At 38.5% G+C, this 20,201-nt stretch overlaps 1 long non-coding RNA gene across 4 annotated transcripts in view; it reads right to left on the reverse strand.

Moving 5' to 3' along the window:
* LOC112965173 overlaps window positions 1-20,201 on the reverse strand; it is a 44,844-nt gene that overhangs the window by 19,733 nt on the left and 4,910 nt on the right. For 3 of the 4 annotated variants that reach the window (XR_003253195.1, XR_003253196.1, XR_003253198.1), the window contains one exon: window positions 15,751-15,864. This is a non-coding gene — a long non-coding RNA (uncharacterized LOC112965173). Of the gene's footprint in view, window positions 1-11,410; window positions 11,495-15,750; window positions 15,865-20,201 lie in introns of all 4 variants that reach the window. The other variant, XR_003253197.1, reaches the window with a different exon arrangement.

A 20,201-nucleotide genomic window follows, 5' to 3' on the forward strand; every position in this document is an offset into this window, starting at 1 on the left:
CTTTCTTGGCCCCTGAAAAGGCCCTGAAGTCTCTCTGCCTCTACTGCTTTTTTCCTGCTCTCCTTCACTTTTTGTTTACCTGTAAATAGCCACTAATGGACTTCCAACAAAAATAGATTTTCACATAGTTATTCTTCTGACATTGGTAGATGGTGTTTGACTCAAGATGATTTTAATAATTGCTATTAGGGTTTACAAGATCCCGAGTTCTGACTTCTGATGAAAAAAATTTCCTGGAGTGGACTAAGTTTCTCACAAGTAGAGCAGTCAAATTAGACTAAAATGAGTGACTTACTAAAACAGTAGCAATATTTATTTATCTTTTCCAATGAGGGTATCTAGATTATTATTACCTGAGTTCTTAGTAGTTATGTGACTTGCCCACAGTTTTCTGAGGAGCTGAAAATGAAATGGCGTATCTTCTGCCCTAATCAAGTACATTAATGAAAACACTAGTCCTTGTCTTCAGTGTACTACTGGAGAGGGGAATGTGAGTGACAAGTCACTGGACATATTTCATGACTTTGAGACATGATGTGAAATGCTGTTAAGTTGGAATCTATTTCTTCTTCCTTGTTCATTACTGTTACCATTTCCATTGGTTTTGGTCTCAAAGTAGGTTTATTTTGGTGTAGCTTTATTTCAGTTACAATTAGGCAAATTTAATTGAGGTAAATGTAAATGAAAGGAGCCTCTTGAATCTCATGTGTGTGGGTTGCTTCAGGAAGAAGGAAGCGTTTGCTGCTCTTGCAGTTGGTTGTGCTGTACTCCTGTGAGACCAAGCGTGGTGATGAGCTGAACACAGAGCTTGGGCTCTCTCACATAAATTCCATCACCTAATTGAAAGACAGGCAGTTGAAATGACTTCTCTGTCTTCTGGAGTTCTCCTCTCTGGATAAAGCTAAACTCCCCATGATTAGGGATCAGATACAGCTGATCCCTAAGCATTCATAAAAATGCTTAGGAGCACTTCTTTTTCCCTTTGGAATGACCTTGCACAAACTGGCAAGCATTTAAAAAGTATATTGTGGGAAGATGTCCCAGGTATCTTCACAAAATATTAACTCATCCTCTTGTCTATTCCAAATTAGGCTGGTTGTAAGGAGTACTGTGCTAATTTTATAGTCAGCTGGATTTTTCAGGAGTATAAAATCTAAAATCATTGCCAAAGGATGTTGTCTCCTTTCAGTTAATTTTTCAGAGTAAACATTTACTGAAACAGGGATTTATCACAGATGAATTTTTGGGGCAACTGAACTTGGAGGAATGGGCCTTTACTGACTGATGTGGAGAAGGCTACAGAACAAGAATTGTTATTCCCTAAAAAAAGATATACCAACATTTTTGGAAAACATAGTAACAGCTGTTATTATCTATTTCTACTAATAGAGAACTTGTAGTTCAAGCCCTACCTTACGAAAACTGTTGGCAAAGTCCAGGAAACAGATGCTCTTTCACAGAGGAAGAGAAGAAAAGTCTCAGAGAGGAAAGATCTTCAGTTTAGTACTACAAATTGCCCCTAAGGAGGCTACTTTTCCGGGCTGAGCAGCTATGGAACTGTGTAGGCTTATTTGAAGACTCTAATTTAGTCACATAGGTTTGATAGTATAAATGTCCTTTGCAGATTGTAATGATTTCTGATAATGACATTTTGGTGTGGCTTGCTTCATTAGCAAACCTAATTAACTTTTTTAGTAAACCTCCCTTTTGAAGCACATGATCTTTTTTTGAAGATGAGATACTAAATTAATCTTATATCAAGTCCAGGCTCGCATTGCAATTCATATGGTATGGTTTTTAGAGCATTCAGTGTAGGTTACGGTGTGGACTGGAATCTGGCTTTTATTTCTGGCGATGGTGCTGATCTCTTTTATAACCTCAGTCATTTGACTTCTCAACCTTTTCTGGCCTTATATATTTGAAAAATAAACCCAATGAATCTTCTGTGATTTTCTGTAGTGCCTATCCTAATGACATGTCCATACTTGGATGAAGGCTTTTGGGTGTTCATATACCTAATAATAGTAGTCCTAAAAGAAAAACATTCAGAACTTGTATTGAAGTTTTAGCAGAGTCTTTTATTTTAATTAGTTCTGCAGTTGAATATTCTGTGAGACTGTTTAGAGAAAGAGAGAAGTGGAGGTATCAATGACAGTATTAGTTGGGATAAAGACAGGTCTAGGTAAATGCTTCCCAGCTGTCAGTTTATTGTACTTACGCAGTCAAACTCTGACAATAAGTATGTTTCAACATGATAGAGTGATTGAAGTGTGCTGAAGAAATGAAGAGCTACATTTTATAGTCTATAATTAATATATTTTTGCCTAAACACTTAGTAGACATGAGATGATATATACTGCATGATTCTTAAGAAATGGACATAAACTGAAATATTTGATCAGAAAAGAGAACTGTCAGAGCACAGTAAGTGCAGGAAAGATGATGATTTTCTTGATGTGGGGGTAGTGAAACAGGGGATGGAAATAGAGAGTCTAAGGCTCTAAGGCCAAAACTAGGAACAACAACTGTGAGAAAGCTGTGCCAAGGCCCTTTTGTTGGCATCTCTACTTGGCAATGTGATAGTTAAGATGAAGCGGCTCAAAATTCACTGCATTTTGGGGAACAATTTATTCATGATCATTAACTAATTGATTTATAGTTTTCCAACCTCCCTGCTTTCAGGAATGTTTATATATTTCCACTGGCTTGCTCTGTTTGCAGACCGTACTGCAAGAATTAGAACAAATTTTTAATACTAGACCAGCTGATTTATGATAGTGATGTTCCCACATTTTAAAGTTTAAAATCTAGCATTGGAAAGTTGTTGTGCTCCCTAAGTTATTAAAGATGGTGCTGGATTAGCAAACAGTACTTACATCTAAGAATCTTCTAGGAAGCCACGTAAAAAGTAAAACATAGGAAAATGTTTTTCCCTTTGGTGAATAACTTTTTCTCTGCTGATAAAGTTTAATGTATGAAAGTCTGCTTATCTTTACTGACACATTGTTAGAGGAATAAGGTCTTATCTGGCTAAATTTGGTGATAAAAACATGTATTAAAAATCTATCACTCAGAGCTACTGCAAGTAACCACCAGAAAAACATAACCAAAAATCCCACTATAATTAAGGCTCTGTTCCTACCTCCTAGTTTGATTTTGTTGTCGCTTTAATCTCCCATGCTTCAAGAAAGATGCAGCCCTATTGGAGATAGTTCTAAGGAGAGCAACAGGACGACCATAGCTTTAGCAAAGCATTCACAAAAGGGCTGAAGGAATTGGTGTTGCTTTGCTTTTGCAAAAGAAGGCTGAGGGAAGAAACACAATAATAGTCTTAATGCACGCAAAAACCTTGTGCAAAGAGAAAGGAAATCCAAGGCCATGGTGAACTGGACTGCTACTAGTAGATTCAAATTGCAGTGAGGAAGATTCAGGTTAGATATCTGGGAAAATTTGCAAATGGGAATGACAGTAAAGCAGAGACAGGACTAAGAAATATATAATCTGACATACAGCTCTATACTTTTCTTCAAATGTATGTGAGAACCAAATGTGTGTGAACTTCAGGTTCAAAAATCTACTCTTAACGTATGTCTTTCCGCTGCTGCTCAGGTGCGGTTGTTAGCTACTCTCTTCTGACCTCTAAAGAGGACTGACAGATTTTATTGACTTCCTGATTCCTTTCTATTTTTAGCTTTCTATTTCTTTCCCAAGAAATAAAAGGAAAGGAAGTCATCTCTGCTTTACTCTGCGCTATATCCTCCCCACCTCATGTGTCTGTTCCTCTGTGAGAACAACTGCAATTTTCATAAACTCATGAAAATGATTTCTGACATGCAATCAGATCCCATCCCCCACTAATGCATATTTTAAAATGTAAGGGCAGTTAAATCTAAAATATTCCAACACTGGGAATAAGATACAAATGTAATTGCTTTAGGGAATTTTGCTGTGCAAGCACTGTCTGTTCAGAGTCCCTTGCACTTTTTGTCTGCCAAGGAACCAGTAGCACTTCTTCCTGAATCCCTTCATACCCCAGCTCCTGACACCTGTAATATTTCCCTTTCTCCACACCCAAAAGAATTACACCTCCATCTTTCCTCCTCATCAAATTCCCTCTATTCTTATCTTCTCCTTTATCTGTACTCCTGCTGCCATTTGGCAGGAACAGCCTGCTCTAGGGCCTAATGCCAGAGCAAATCTGTGCTTTTTAGCTTAGACACGTGCACTAGCAGTTGTGTAGCTTTGAAAAAGTTTGAAATAAAGGCATTTCTCACATGTTTACATGAGCTTGTTCTGCCCCCGTCCATGACAGCTGCAGTTTTCTCTTTCCTTCCACTGCCTCAGGAAATCCTTCCAATCTTTCTCCTCTCTCACCTTTATCCTCATCTATATGTTGCAGTGCTGTGATAAAGATGTTAGAGAAGGTGCCAAAAGAACTGGTATGTCTGTGAGGCACAGTGTCGTACAAAGCAGAGATACCAGTTTGGATTTCAGTGGCTAAATAACCATGTCAACATGGACCTATTGTTGGGCTCATTAGCCTCGTTTTTGATGGCTAGCTTAACTCGCATTAACGTGGACATCTCAGCATGGTGTCATGTTCTGTGACACAGATATGCCTTTTGATTTAAAGCACTTAACTGCTTTGCAGCTGCTTTGCTGCAGAGAAGAGGGGCTGTGCAAAAACAAGTAATTGGGATATTTTGCTCCACTTAAAAATAATTTCTCATAACTGGTCTTGTCTGGCAGATCATCTTTTATTATAATGAGGCTATTGTGAATGTCCACATTTGTAGCTGAACAATTTTATCAAGTAGAATCACATTTAAGAGTGTTAAACTCATGCCATTTTCTGCAGAGGAAGTAATAGCTAAGAGTTTTTGATACCTCAAGCAATGTGTTCTTTTACTTAGGCAGAAGTATTTTTCCTAGTTCCTGAGGTCCAACTTGTCTACATGATTTAGTAGTATCTACAAAAGAGAATAAACTCCAATTGAAGGCAGAATTGAACATGTTTTCCACAAATCTCCTCTGGCTCACCATTTAGTGGATGGAAGTGTTTGCAAAAGTCTCAGCAGCAAATTGTAATGACACAAATGGGGCCTGGTGCTGAGGTCAAGTCTCAGGACATAGGATGGGACTGTTCACATCCATTGTGCATATCCACAGTTAAATGATTTCACATGTAATTGTAAAATCACTATCTCACTGAAGCATGAGAACATTCAGTGGCAAATTCATCCAGGAAAGCGGTAAATGTTGCTACTACTGTGCAAAAATACACAATATCAGTGACAACATTTTAGCACTGTAAAAATAAGGTCACAATACCTTTGTCAGGAGATGATAAATATCACAGTTGAGAAGAGATCTATTTGTAAACTACAGACTGCTTCCCCCTCCCCCCCCGCCATTTTCAAGTTGTCTGAATATGAGAAAGGGAAGGAAATAATGGTTTTACTTCATCTTCACTCTGTTAACAAAAGGTCACAATACTCTATTTTAAATAAATCTCTTAAATGCTGTTTTTAAAGTATTTTACATACATAACTGATGATGTAACTGTTCCTACTGAGGTCTGTGACTTACTTCACAGAAACAAAGCTCAACTAAAAATATGGGTATATTTGATAGCTGTCTCATCCAAATTATTTGTGCAACTAGTACCACAACACAGCTTACATAAGTCTTTGTAAGTAATGTCTACAAATGTCTTGAAGGATGTTCAAATCCTGCTGAAGCTTGATGGTAATAAACCCAGTGACCCAGGTGAGTTTCCAGTCTTCAGAATCTGGCCCTGAATTCTTACAGTGTGTGTCTTAATTGCTTATTTTTCATTCACAGGGAAATTCTTTGAGTGATTTGGCCAGAATCAGTGCTAGAACTTCACATTTTCCAGGTTCCAAATTGTGGTCATTTCTTCCTTCCCAGTATGAAGTAATATCTACCAACATTCAAAGTAATCGTGTTTTGTAAATAGCATGTCAGCTGGCTTATTAACACTCCAGGCGCCATCAGGTGACTGACTTTGTTGTGATGATTGGCAGCTGATCTTCATCTAGTTGAAAAGCCCCTGCACAAGCAGCACTAGCAAGTTAGCAACTGCTTCACTGCTGTTGGTTATTTTCTCATGTATGCTGTGTGTGTAGAGCCATAGTTTTTTCTTCTTCATCTTTTCCTCATTAGATGTAACCTTTTTTGATCTTATTTCCTTCTTTCTCAGTACAGGTAAGATATGCTTTTTATGCCTAAAAGCATGTCTACTTTTTTCATTGACTATGAGTCTGTTCACACATCTTAAAAAGAGTCAAGACAGATGAAAGATCTTTGTTTGCTTAGTTTTTAAATGGTTGTTACTGTGTTCCTTAAAATATTTTCTGTATATTTTATTTGTAAATGAGTCTACTTCTCTTCAGTTCAAAGATGGTTATAATTTGACAAATATAGGGAAATTCAAGTTGTCTACGACTCTGAGGAAATGCGACTGTTTTCTAAAACTACAATGGGGTTGTTGGTGTGAAGAACAAGTTTTTTTTTAACTGTGGTTATGTTAAGTATAAGCATGCTGCTGTATGCAGCCTGCTGTAGCACAAGTAGTGTGAAAGGTGAGAACTGCAGTTACTGTCTTACTCATTTTATTGTGGAACAAATGCAGTTTGGGAATCTCTGATGGTGATTTTACTCAGATGCTAAACAGAGCCTGAAAACCCGCTTACTACAATATATGGCCTGTGCAAAGTTATCTCATATGGAGTAAGGCCCAGAAGGCCTGTGATGGTGTTCTGATACTTCCAGTTGTGTAGCCACTTGGGCCACCAAGAGTGGTACAATTTATAGTGCAATGGATTGGATGTTTGGCTTGCTTGGTTCTCAGTCTGGGTTACCTTTCTATGGAAGAAGATAGTTCTCCAGACCTTTCTGGAGAAAGGAGGAGCTTGTTCTTGTCCCTTGGGAAGCTATACTAGGGGAGAAGAGGTTCATGAGCCTGCAGGATACAGCAGGTACAAGACTTACAAGAGGGAGCTCCTGCCTGCCATTTGCACAGAAAAACTGAGAGTCTTCTGTGAAGAGAATGAACAGTCAGGACTTGAAGGTTAGGGAAATACCTTCCTAGGGGTCAGAGAGGGCTGTGCTTTGTTTGCCTCAACTCAAAGTCATTGTATTGAGTGAAATGAGGCCTGGACTTGAGGATGCTACAGATAGAATGATGTTTAATCCTTTTTTTTAATTTCTGTTCTAGTTGCTGACATTTTTTTCACTTATACCAAAATAACCTATTCAATCTTCTAATAAAACACATCTTTTCTAAGATGAAAAACTGTCCAGTCTCTTTTGGGCAGCTTGCTGCAGGGGAAGGCTTAGACAGATTTGCCTTGAAGCTGTAGCTGATTTGGAGCCCTAACACATGTAGTCAATGTAGCTAATGAGCTGGCCATTAAGGGTTAAAATAATCTATTCATTGCATAGAGGAACTCTGGATCTCTGGTGTTTCTTCTGTCTTCAGTAAAGTGGAGCCCAGATCTCTCAAATTTATATTGTATCTGTTGGCTTCTAACCCCTGTGCAATGGCACAAGTGGCTTTATGAATATTAATTCACTAAACAGTGGGATATGGAGTGCTATATTGACACCAGGATTGTTAAGAATTTAGTGGACAGCAAGCTTCTCTCAGAGCTCATTTGAAATCTTAAAACTAAATTTTAGTCAGGTTCATCAATTATGTAGCTGTAATCATGAAGTAGTTCATATGAGTGATGCTTAAAAGAGATGTGGTTGTAGAGATAAAGAAATCTTCTGACATGACACTTTTGTGAGACTTTAATGCTTGGCCAAAACAAATTTTTAATGAAAGCTTTGAAAAAGACTTTTAAACAAAAAAGTCCAAATATTGATTTAGTGACCATACAACTGGCACATTGTGTTTTTGTGACTGAAGTATGTGTGTGTGATGGGCTGATACAAGTGAAGCTTCCTCTGGTTGCGGCCTTCTGGTGGCATAAGTAACAAGCAGTAGTTAAGGCCACTTACTGGCTAAATGGCAGTACGGTATTTTGGGAGTAAACTAATGCATATATTAGCCTGGAGGAAAAGGTAAGAAAGACACAAAGCAAAGAGCTATCTTCAGATCGACTCTTGAAAGCTCATTTGGATCCAGATCTGGGTGCTCTCTTCTGGGACTTCTTATGAGGAAATATCACTCCACACCAATATAGGAAGTCTAAGGGCATGCCTACCTTCTTATCTAAAAGTGTAAGCACGGTGCAGGTAGGGCTATTTGAATTGTTAATCTGAGTGGCAGTAGAAATGATTTTCACAACAGTGTGCAATCCTGCCTGGGCTTGCTGGTCTTATTGAGGATTCAGTTTCACAGACATCCTAATTGATCTCTCCTGCTGCCAAGTCATGATTCTAATTTTTCCCCCTAACCAGGTAATTTCCTGTGTAATAGGGGAGGTAAGCCTTGCTATGTTATCAACCCAGGGAGAGATTGAAGGAGTAGTAGAGCAGGGGTAGGACTGAGTTCATGATTGAGATAGGTGAGGGTGGGTAGCATGAACAGGACTTTTCCACCCCTCCCCTTAGTAGCAGTGATTTGTTAAACTTGTTCCTGCAAATTCTAAAGCTGCAGTCTTCAGAAGCTTAATTGCTCAGAAACTCGTGTTAGGACATCTTAAATATTATTAGTTGTATTGGTTGGCTTGGGTATGCTTCCTCGTGCTGTGGATACATTTCAGATTACGCTGCTTCTCAAACTTTAAATTGTATGTACTTCTCCCTTCTCTGGAAGGGCATTTTCCAGGGCTGGGGAGTAAGAATTGACAGTAACTACTAGCTACAGATGCAAGCAATTTTCATTGTATATTGGCTCCCTAGATAGCAACAGAGATCAAGGAACTAAACCTAGAGAGAAAAAGACTCTGAGTAGCAGGTAAAATATTTCACTTAATATCTCACCATCTACTGTTTCATGTTTATTACATAACACAGATAAAATATGAAGATTTCTATGACAGTGTTATGAAATCTATAATGGGTCAAGAACAAGAAAGAAAAACAAAAATAAGAAAATACAGGTTTAAATGAGAACTCAAGGCTTACACTGAAGATCACTGACAGAGCCAATCTTATTAGAGAAGAAATCTTACCTAACTTAAGCTTAGAGACTAAGTTTGAGAGAAGGTATTGGGTTAGGAATAAACATGTCCTTCTTGGTGCACTTATTTTTGGGGAAAAAACCTAGGCACATCCACCTCAAAGCTCTGGCCAGCTTGGAGCCTGGCTGCACAGAGGGAAATCGTAGCTGTTGCTAATGAGAAGATGCCTTACTCTATACAAAGCAAATGCATACAGCAGATGGTTCTTCTGGCCAGATGGCTTTCTGACCTCTGCCTCTGAAAGGCCTCAGCCCGTTTCCTCCTCCTGAATCTTCTCACCTCTGATATTTCCTGGTTACCTTATTTGCTATTAGCCTTACTGAAGCCAAGGTGGCATATACTATATCTAACTTTTACTCCTGTTTTGCTGACTGCCTATACTCTTATCCTAGCCTAGTTCTAAAATTATCTTATTATACTAGGTGAGTAAAGCACAAAACTATCATTTAATCTTGGACTGAGTTGTTGATGTTAATTAAATGCAATTTTCTGTTTCTCTGAAGTCAGTAACTAGACTAGTTTATCAGTTTTAACAGTTCATATCTATCCTTTTGTCCTAATAGAAATCCATAGTTTCTCATGGTGTGAGGAATACTGGATTACAGTATATTCATACCCTGAGAGAAAACAGGCTAGGATCCTGCCACTGCCTGGAACTGAGTAAAGCCGCTGCCTGGAATATAATCCTGAGGTGGGATGGCAATTCTCTAAAACCAAGCACAGGAATCCTAATGTGGGTGTGTGTGCTGTGATATTTAGTATTTTTTATCTGCAAAGAGATAGTCAGCATGAGATAACACCATAGTACCTTGTGCTCAGGTTCACCTATACTGATATATATAATATATTTCAGGTTCAGATATACTGAAAGTGATCTAGAGAGGAAAAAGTGAGGGGGCTTTTATAAATGGTGCCAGTCTTCCCATGGAAAATGAAGGTGGTTGGTTTAAGAAGGAAGACAGATAGTAATGCACATGAAGAACTGACTCCTTGTCATGCCTTTAAAGAAAGTGTCCCTTGAAACAGTGAGCATCTCAGACATACAATGTAAACTAAAACAGCCCAACGGACAAAACCCTAGGCATTTTTCCAGTTAAAAATATATTTTTAAGCCCAAAATACTTTGATTTTTTCTAAATGGAAATATTCTCCTTTTTAAATTCTCTGTTCAAAATAATTATTCTTTCTCCAAATTGGCAAAGTTACTGCAGGAGCAGTTATTAATGAGAGACAACTAGCTCCTTAATGTCAGAGCTTTACAAGGCTGCTTAATGTATAGGGGTAAATCAAAAATCTTCAAAAAAGGCAAAATGAACACTTATCTCTTTGTCCATAATTCCTGCTTGCTTAGCAAAATTATACTAAGCTTTTGGTGCCATCCATATCTCTCCTAACTACTATACTGGCAATATTCTTCTACCTTCCATTCTCCCCCCCCACCCTTCCCCTCTCCTTCTGTGCTTACCCTGGATATTTTTACAGTGTGCAGTCTTTGGTGGCCTTAAAGTTTGTTTTATCCTTTTTCACAAAAGGAAAAGCTGATGTGTGGCTGTAATCTGCCTGGACTCCACCTAGCCCATGCCAACTTCACCTTCACTGGCAGAGAACCATTGCAGAAGTCCTTTCCTCTGGGGTATTCCCTTTTGGCTTAAATGAGTTTCCTCTGGGACTTTTTCTCTTGCTTGTGCTGCAAAGTTTGGCTCCAAATCCCCTTTATATAGGGTTTTTGTGATGGGAAGAGGGCTGACAAATATCATTTGACCCAATTAAGAACATTGAGTGCTCTGGCAAGAATTTGGTAAGGAGTAAGTTTTAGGGTTCACACAGCTCTGATTACTGCCACATGGTTGGTGTATGTGAAAAACAAAAAAGAAATGTAAGCAAAAGCAAACTGCAGCGGCAGGAAGATTTTCATACAAGCTGAACTCTGCTTCAGTTTTACAAGCAGATCTTTTGTCAGTGCTCCTACCCTTTCCCTTCCTTTCAATGTTAGTCTTTGGGTTGCAGTAAACTACTCTCGGAAAGGCTTTTCCAAGAACAGTTATCCTAAAATTAACAGGCTGATAAACACTTTGCTTCAAACTCCTCAGAATGTATCTCCTTTGTCAAAGCAGGAAGCTTTGGAAAATGTCCAAACTTCAAACTGACTATGAGACTTTAGCAGTCTCGGGGATGCAGCTACAGCACTTCTCAGCTTGGTGGCTTAAATCCATTAGACATGCTTAGACATCTGCTTGTCTTAATAACCCTCTCACCCTTTTTCATGAGGTTTGAAGTTCATTAGTAATGGTCGAAATGCGGCCTAAGAAACCCATTCCACATCTGTTCGGGCCAGACAGCTGAAAAATGAATGGTAGATATGCTCTGTGCGCTTCTAAAGAAATTGGTTAAGCAATCCAAACCTAAATGATCAAGTGTTTTAAAAATATCTCAACTAGCAATAGGCACTCATTCTTTTTTTTCTTTTTTTTTTTTGTATATACTTGCCTACATAGATGCTGCACTGCCAACACACGACTCATTGCCATATAAAACTGTTGGTCTCAACTTGCTAAAAGGTGAAGAGGTATAATAAGTCATCTTCTTTCCATTCCAGATCTTCCAATTGGAGTTATATAAATGTTCCATCATGTCTAATAAACACACACTTTTATGGTGATTTATTTCCAACAGACTCAGAAGGTGCATTAAAGTTAGGTCAGACATATTATGGTGAATCTTCTTCAACAGATATAGCATAGAGCTGAGCAATAGTCCAAGTAAATCATTGGAATTAGAAGACAATGGGAAATTTAGTCAGAGTTCTCAAAACTTATTCTTATTGAAGAAAGAGAAATAGGAAAAGCTTGGGGATAGAATTGACCCAGTGAACTTGGAAGGATAAATAAATTAACATAGAGATTATAATTTTTTGCAATTGCTGCACTTTCAGCAGCACTTTCAGTGTTTATCTATCGTTGCAGAAGCAATGAATATTTGTATGATGCATATTTGGCAAGGTAGACTGTCAAAACACAGTTGCATAAATGCATAAAGAATGTCTATAAATAGGAAATGTACTTGGTTAAAAAGCTTCAATTTGAAGGCAGCTGTTGCAAACTTCTATAAAACTTAAAGGTTTGTACACATACAGCACAATTCACATAGATATAAATAACTGGGTGATGTCTTAAGCAGAGTTCACTGGGGTAAAGGTAGAAGAATCTAGGCTGGACACAACCTTCATTATCTTTGGCTGCTCAGAATAGAACTAGGATTCTTCTCCTATACCAGATCTCAGTCATATGGTTTGATTGTCAAGCCAGTTCTACAGCTGATATGCAGCAGATTTTTGAGGGGTCGGCTTCTTTGGTCATAGTACTTGGAAAAACCTATAGCAGTAAAATTTAGCTCTACATTCAATGTTATTTTCTTATAGGGACTTCACATTCTTTAGCAATGCTTTTATATCAGGTTATATTTTATTTTCTTATTTGATATGAAATAGTTGAATTGGAAATTACTGGTTTAAAGCTAGAGGTGTGTGGACATGTAGCAGTGGTTAACACATTTGTAATTAGTCACAAATGGACCATTTGGGGACAAATACATCTCTGACTTTGCTCCTGAATGGCATGACCTTCTCCAGTTTCCTTTTTATTGCCAGTGACAGTGTTGGAACCTATTACTGAAGTAGAGGATTGTGCTGGTGACGATTTAATTTACTGTCATACGGCATTACCTTTCCTTCTCCCCCTCCTCCTACTGCAAAACACTAACATCTTTCTTCTATGTCTCCCTCCAAAAATACATCTCTGAATCTTCAAAAATATCTTAATTCTGTACAAATGACAGGGAAAGCAACATCTGAGTTTCAGTGTGGGCACTTGTCTAACTGGTGGCTGGTCAGCTGTCCAGGAACTACATTTTCTCTAATTAGCCATCCAGCACCTTCTTTCTAGCCACTGGGTAGAACAAACAGCCCTACTACCTTTTTGCTGCTTTGTAGGTTCAGGAAAGTGCACGTTGCTCCTTAGCTGCTAACAAAGCCAGGTAGCCTTGTGCTGGCTTTTGCTAACCTTTAGGTACGTCTTCCTTAAAAGACGATTATCATCGTTCAACACTAAAGGTGGGCAAGGAAAAAAAATTCATTAGCTTAGAGTGTCTTCCCTCCCACCCCAATGATCAGATCTCCTTATATAAGTCATGTTATTTTGGCAGAATCTTTATCTTTGTTTTTCTTGTCATGACTTAATTCCACTAAGAATGGATACAAATGATGCCACTTCCCTTTAGGAGAGACCCATATTCTAGGTATGATTTGGTCTGCTTGTTGTGCATCATCAGTTTCATCTCTATCAACTTCCAGAATTTGAACCTATTCTACCTCTGAAACCCCTTGAAGCCAGCTAGGATTAGCTTTGGTCTTTGGAAAGACCTAATGGTATGTTGTTTAATAATAGCATATTCTTCTGTCTTGGTACTGCCTGTATACAAGGTCTACTTTTTCCCTTTATAATTGTATCAGCTGCTCCTGTTCCTCTTGAGAAGAGAACCCATATAGAAGAGAGATCTGGGTGCTGAGCTCTGCAATATTTGAGGAACAGAAAAAGGTTTCACTTCTGGTAGCATTCTTGGCCAAGAATACAAGCAGGTAGTTTTTCTTGGGACATCCATCTGCCTGGATTTTTTTTTTTTTTTTTTTTTTTTTGCCTATTAAGCTCTGAGATGAAAAAGAAGAGAAGTAACAACAGATGGGACAAGAAGGGTTCAGCCCATTTGATATATTTGCTTCACTTGCTGCATCCCTGAGGACAAAGCCCTTGAAACTCATCATCAGGAATGCCGAGGCTGCTGAAATCCAAGACATCTCTGAAGCCAGAATCTTCAACTGTGCCTTGTGTGAAGCTGTGTTACTGTATCAGCTCTGCCATTCACCATGAGTAGTGATGGACTGCTCTGAAGAAATCTGAAATTATTTCCCCGGGCAGACAAACTCCTTGATGGACTCTAAGACCAACTTGCATTTATTAGGGATCTACATCTGTACTGAATAACATAATTTCATTCCAATAGAACCATTTAAATTGATCTACCCTGAAAGTAGGAATGGAAGAAGAAGGGGTAATGATCTGATTTCAGTGTTTCTAAAACATCTGGTCTGCTGGATAATTTCTGCCTACAAATGGTCATACTGGTTCAGAACACAAGTCTGTATAGCCTGGGATTCTGCCTCTGCTAGTCACTGGTAGCAGGTGCTTAGAGAAAGCTTAAAGGTCGATGTGAATAGAATAATGCTCCTTGGTACAGCCTGCCAGTTATTCATGCTGGGGTTTAAGGTATCTTGATGCTGGAGGCTGTATCTGTACCTTTGTGTACAAAAGCCTTCAATAAGTTCAATGGTGAATTTATTTTTCATCTTTTTTTTTTTTCCTTAACCATCTCTAAGTGCTGGTTACTCATAATATCCAGTGGCAGTAAATCCAGCAGTTTAGTTGCTCAAAAAAAAAAAAAAGTTCTTCTGTAAGAAAGATATCTGACACTTCTACTCAATAATATTTAGTTATGAGAAAGAGCAAACTGTGTAGACATCTCTATTATTCACACTTTTACAAACCTCGTAACTTTAAACACCTTTTCAGAAAGAGGTGACAAATATACTCATATGGAAGCTTTTCGTCATACTTGTCTCCTTTCTAGTTGTACTATACCCTCTTTGAGGTATGAGAGGGAGCTATAACTAGTTAGGTGAAAAATCAGCTACTGCAGAATAAGTATTTTTTTTCTGTTAGTATCTTTCATTTATGCAAGGTATTAGAATAGTACTTAACTGCTTTGGATATGAATGCTGGTATGGTGATAACACGATGGCATGATGACTTTTTTTGTGATGGTATAATCAATGAAGATTTGCAATGTTCTAAATGAATAACTTGTGCATTAAAACTATTCTTAGTAGTTTATTGACAGAGGAAAAAAAACTTGGTAGACATCTAGAAAGTACTGAGCAACTAGTAATTTCCACAGAAGACAGCTGAATGCCTAAATGTGGACTTAAAAGTTTAATATTAAATATTTTCCTCCTTAAAAAAGTTCTCTGATGGAATTTTTAGTTTAGTTGTTTGGCTTAGAGCAGAAATTGTGAAGGGCTTTGTTGCAAGGGCTTAATGCAACGAAATGCATTAAGTTCACTTTTAATAAGGGTCTCCAAGCAAAATAAATAAGCACCAACTTAACAAGATTAATTGTGTCCACGCTTAAGCATGGGAGAAACATATAGGACTCATTCTTAAAAAGAGGTGTCTTTAAGCTCTTTTGAATCAAATTACTTAATGGTAATTTGTAGTGAGTGAATTTAAGAAGATCTTGACTATTAACACTATTCCCCAATCCCTCCTCCCTTGCCAAACTCTAACATGCTTTGTAAGAATCTTCAAATACCTTTCATGAAACCTCAGCTCTGTAAGTGACTGTACATGCTGGAAATATTATGAAAGCAGAATTTTTCTTGAAATGTTCTTTATTGTACTCTTGCTTTAATTCCATTACAGCTGGAGTTGGGAAGTAAAGTGACAGGCAAAAATAAATAACAACAAGCAGTATGGATCCATCTTACCAGAGTGGTTTGGAATCCCAGACTATCTGAGACCAAAAGGTTTGATCTAGATTCGGGATGTAGGATATGTTTTCTTCATTTCTTCATATGTATATTTCTACTTGAAATAGATCACTGGAAGGAAAAGTTAAAAGCTAAATTAAGAAGGCATATTGACTTTTCCCCTCTGTTTTGATGTTAGTTTCCTGTGTTTCATGTGTTTCTCCTAAAATTTTTGTGTGTGTTGATGCTGTAAATGCTGCAGCTAAATTTAGTTTTATATTGGTTCATTTTACATGGGTTCTTTCCCTATTGAGAAATAGAGCAGCCAAATTTGGGTTCTGATTTGAATCATCTCCAGGGAAGTCTATCTGTCATCTCTGCCTAAAGAAGCTTAGGGAAACAAGCTGTCCTAAATTAAACAGGCAATTAACGCTTCTCAAACTTGTTTTATGTGGCTGTTAGCCCAACCATCTTGTGAAAGTGCATGTCCTTCTACACTAAAAAATTAGAACATTTTGTCTCTTTATTTGGAAATGATTGAGAACAGGGAGGAAATAAAGATTTATGTGTATTTTCTACCTTGTCCTTTATTTCTATTTGTTTTCACTTTCACTGTGGCAGTCTTTAGGAAAACACAGCCTCTTCTATGGGGTTAGGGTTGGTGAAACATCCGTTGCAGAGGTTTGTGGAGAGGCAGAGCAGACAGAAGGGCTTCCCTCTGTCCTAATGGATCTCCTGTAACCGTGGACTAGATCATATTACCAATACATCCTTTTCAATCTTATTTTGTAGATTAAAATATTCTGGAAACCTTTATGGAAAAAATGAGCCCTTAAATGTGAAGAAATGTATACATACCCCAAAATTTTAACATAGAATACTACTCTGTGAAGACCACAGTGAGCCTATCTAATTCATTAGGTATTCATTCTTATTTCCTATTTTATCTACTCTTCTCTAAAATTTGCTTAAAATTGAGTTAAAATCTACTGTTCAATTAACTTGCACTCTTAAAAAATGGCTATTTCATTATTAAACTTTATCAGATGACAGGTTACAGATAAAGATTATAAAATCCTACTGGAATTTAAAATTTCCAATAAAGCTTTTTGGCATCCAGTTGCCATATTTGCATTTCTTCTGTAGGAGTTAACTGTTTGCATATCTTTATCATAGTAGTCTGGATAAAGTTTTCAGCTCAGATACATGGAGAAGTGTTTTTTTTTTTTTTTTTTAACTTGGAGACTCCTTTGCATTTCATTGTTCACAGAGGGAAGAAAACACCGTTTTTCTTGCTTTCTCCTACTCTTTTGCTTTAGCAGTGGATAGTTATAGCTTTTGGTCTTACAGATTGATAATTCGGTTCCCTAGAACCTGTTGTGTCAACAATGGCATTTAGGTGACCCTGGGCACCCAGCAGTTGCTGTGTTATCTCTGAACTTCTGCCCTGAGCCCTTGTTTGGCAAGCTATTGAGCAAGGCCTGATTGAGGAGCCACCTTCTTCTCTCCTGTTTTTGAGCTCTGATATTGGAAAGAGGAAGGACAAAGCTTTCCCGGCTGTTGTGTTGGAAAAGGCTGGGAATAGCCTGGGCAGAGAGCACTTCTCTGTCCAGTCTTCCCTGGCCCCAGAAAGCTGGATGAGGAGCTATGACTAACTTTCCTCCCACTTGCATTGCCTAAAAGAGATGACTGGCTGTTGTGTAACGTTCTGGGTCCTTTTGGTTTTAAAAACAGGGTAGGCTAGATGTTGAAACCTTGGATTATGGTTTAAACAATTGGAATATTCTGTGAGGTGTTCAAACCTATGTTCTGATCTGATTTTTATTGTCAATATGAAGGCACTTTTTTGGAAAATAAACACAGCTAACATTGTGAACATGTGCTAACGTTGTATCTCAACCTTCTGCTGCGAATGCTCTTTAGAATACATTTGGAAAGAATAAAAACTTTTTTTTTGATGTCTTGAATGAGGTTTTAATTAAATTACTGAAGGTTTTAATTAAATTACTGAACTATCTAACTACTTAATAAACTAACTATTCCTTACTTTTACTTACTATAATATTTTTATCATAATTTAAAACTCTAAAACATTGTTTTCTTTTTCTCATGGCAGAAGATAAATAAACATTGCAACATGACAGCATCTCCTATAGTCTTCATATCAATTGGCTCAAGCTGTGAGTAAGGCTGAACTGATCCAGTTTAGAAAGAAATGCCCCGAAGAAGTTATGACTATTGTATCTTCATATTGAGGGCAGTTATTGGTAGACTATATTGGTCTTGAATTCAACAGTTGCTTAAGAGTTTTTCACTGGTATTGGATGATGGAGGGGGGAAAATGCCATTGTTCATGAGTGGCCAGAAGATGGAGCACAAAACTGCTGGATACCAACTTGAGCTATGGGGGAGAGAGAAGGGAGGAGATGAAGAGAGTATATTGGCTTATGCAAGAAGACTGTTTTCTGAGAAAGAGAATGTTCTTTGTGGCTTGTGCTCACGAACAACTGTTCTATAATTGTAATTGACTTAGTTCCAGCATATCTTTCTACTGAGAACTGAAAAGTACACAGAGAAGATCTTATATAGCTTTTTCCCAACTAGTTAGAGAAAAATGTTTTTAAAAGTATAGTTACAATTGACATCTTCAATGTAGATTGCTATTTGCCTCTTAATGAAAATTGTATTCCTGTATAATACCATGGAGATGTTCCCAGCTCCAGAGATATCCACAGATAAAGCTAGCAGTTAGAATACTGCCATGTCACCTACAGGTGTAGGAACTGACTTCTTGAACATCCTACACATGGGAGATGGATTAAGAAAAATAGATGCTGCATGTTGGAGGATGTATTTTTCCAGATGTTCCCCTTTTGGATCTTAAGCAGCCATGTTCTTGCATATTTACTTTGGACCTGGACACAAAGTGCTGCAAGTTTGTTTCCTTCTCTCCCTGCACTGTGTGGTGAACACTCTCACTCAGAGTGTAGGTGGTCTTGAAAGGGCAGTTTGGCTTAGTTCTTGCCTTTGGAGCATAAGTCAAGGAGCTGGGAATTCTTGTTTGTTTTGTTCTTTTCTCTCTCTCTCTCTCCCTCTCCCCCCCACTCCCTCCAGGTGTGGGGTTCAGTCTGGTTATTTGGCAAAAACTAGGTTTCAGTGGTAAAATCTTGGATTTGTAGACCAGTGGGCCTAGGAAAAGAGGTGCTGTCTCCTTGTCTGAATGATGGCTCTATGGTTGGGCTGGTTTTTGGCTGTAGTGTTACCCTGACTTAAAAGATGTGGCCTCTCATTATAGCTGATTTTTTTTTAATGTATTTTTTTAACCAGCAGTTAACATCTGGCTGCATGCCTTGCAGGCAGGACTTTAGTTTCTGGAAACATGGGACTGTTTTTGAAGAATAAGGATTGTTGAGCAGGGACAGGATTCATTTGACCAAGTGGGGCAAGTTTGTCTCTGCAAACAACCTTGCTAAACCTTGTGAGGAGTACTTTAAACTAGGTATGCTGGGGAGGGGTTGTCATGACCTAAAGAGAGGTGAAGGCAGAAGGGCAGTGAGGAAGTGCCTGGGGCAGCAAGCTGGGAAGTCTCTTGCACTTCCCCTGTGATAACAGTGTGGCTGGGGACCTGTCCCAAGTGCCTGTATACAAATGCATGGATAAAAGCATGGAAAACAAACAGAAGGAATTAGAAGTCTGTGCCCAGCTGCAGAGCTATGACCTCTTTAGGATTACAGAGAAGTGGTGAGATAACATGCAACTGGTATGCTGGAAAGGATGGATACCAACTSTGCAGAAAAGACAGCCTGAGAAGGTGAAGAAGAAGAGTTGCGCGCTATGCAAAGGAGTAGCTCGAATGCTCAGAACTTTGCTTTGGATCTGATGATGAGCCAGCGGACCAAACAACACAGGTGTCTGCTACTGACCACCTGATCAGGAAAAGGAAGTCAGTGAACCTTCTTTAGACAGCTGGAGGAAGCTTTATTATTGCAGACCCTGGGGTACTTCAACTGCTCTGTGATCTGCTGGAAGGGTAATAGGATTGGACTTGAGTCTGTCGAAGACAATTTCTTGATGTAGGTCAACAAACCAACTAGCTCTAGCTCTGCTGGACTTGTTACTCTTAAACAAAGAAAGGTTGACAATTTACAAGTTGAGGACAGCCTTGGCTGTAGGGACAATGAGGCAGTTGAGTTTAAAATTCTGGGAGAAGTGAGCAAGACAAAGAGTGGAGTTACAGTGTTGGATTTCAGGACAGCAGACTTCAGCTTATTCAGCAAAGGCAAATGGGAAGTCCTGTGCCTGGGATGGAGTAACCCCATACACCAGAACAGGCTGTGGGCTGACTATCTGGAAAGCAGCTTTGTGGGACCAGGTGTTCTGGTGGACAACAAGTTGAACATGGGCCAACAAAGACATCCCTTCCAGCCCTGACGATTCTGCAAAATACCTGAGGGAATTTTTGTGTGAAT

Source organism: Apteryx rowi, unplaced genomic scaffold, assembly GCF_003343035.1.
Source record: "Apteryx rowi isolate R43461 unplaced genomic scaffold, aptRow1 scaffold_204, whole genome shotgun sequence".
Lineage (NCBI taxonomy): Eukaryota > Metazoa > Chordata > Aves > Apterygiformes > Apterygidae > Apteryx > Apteryx rowi.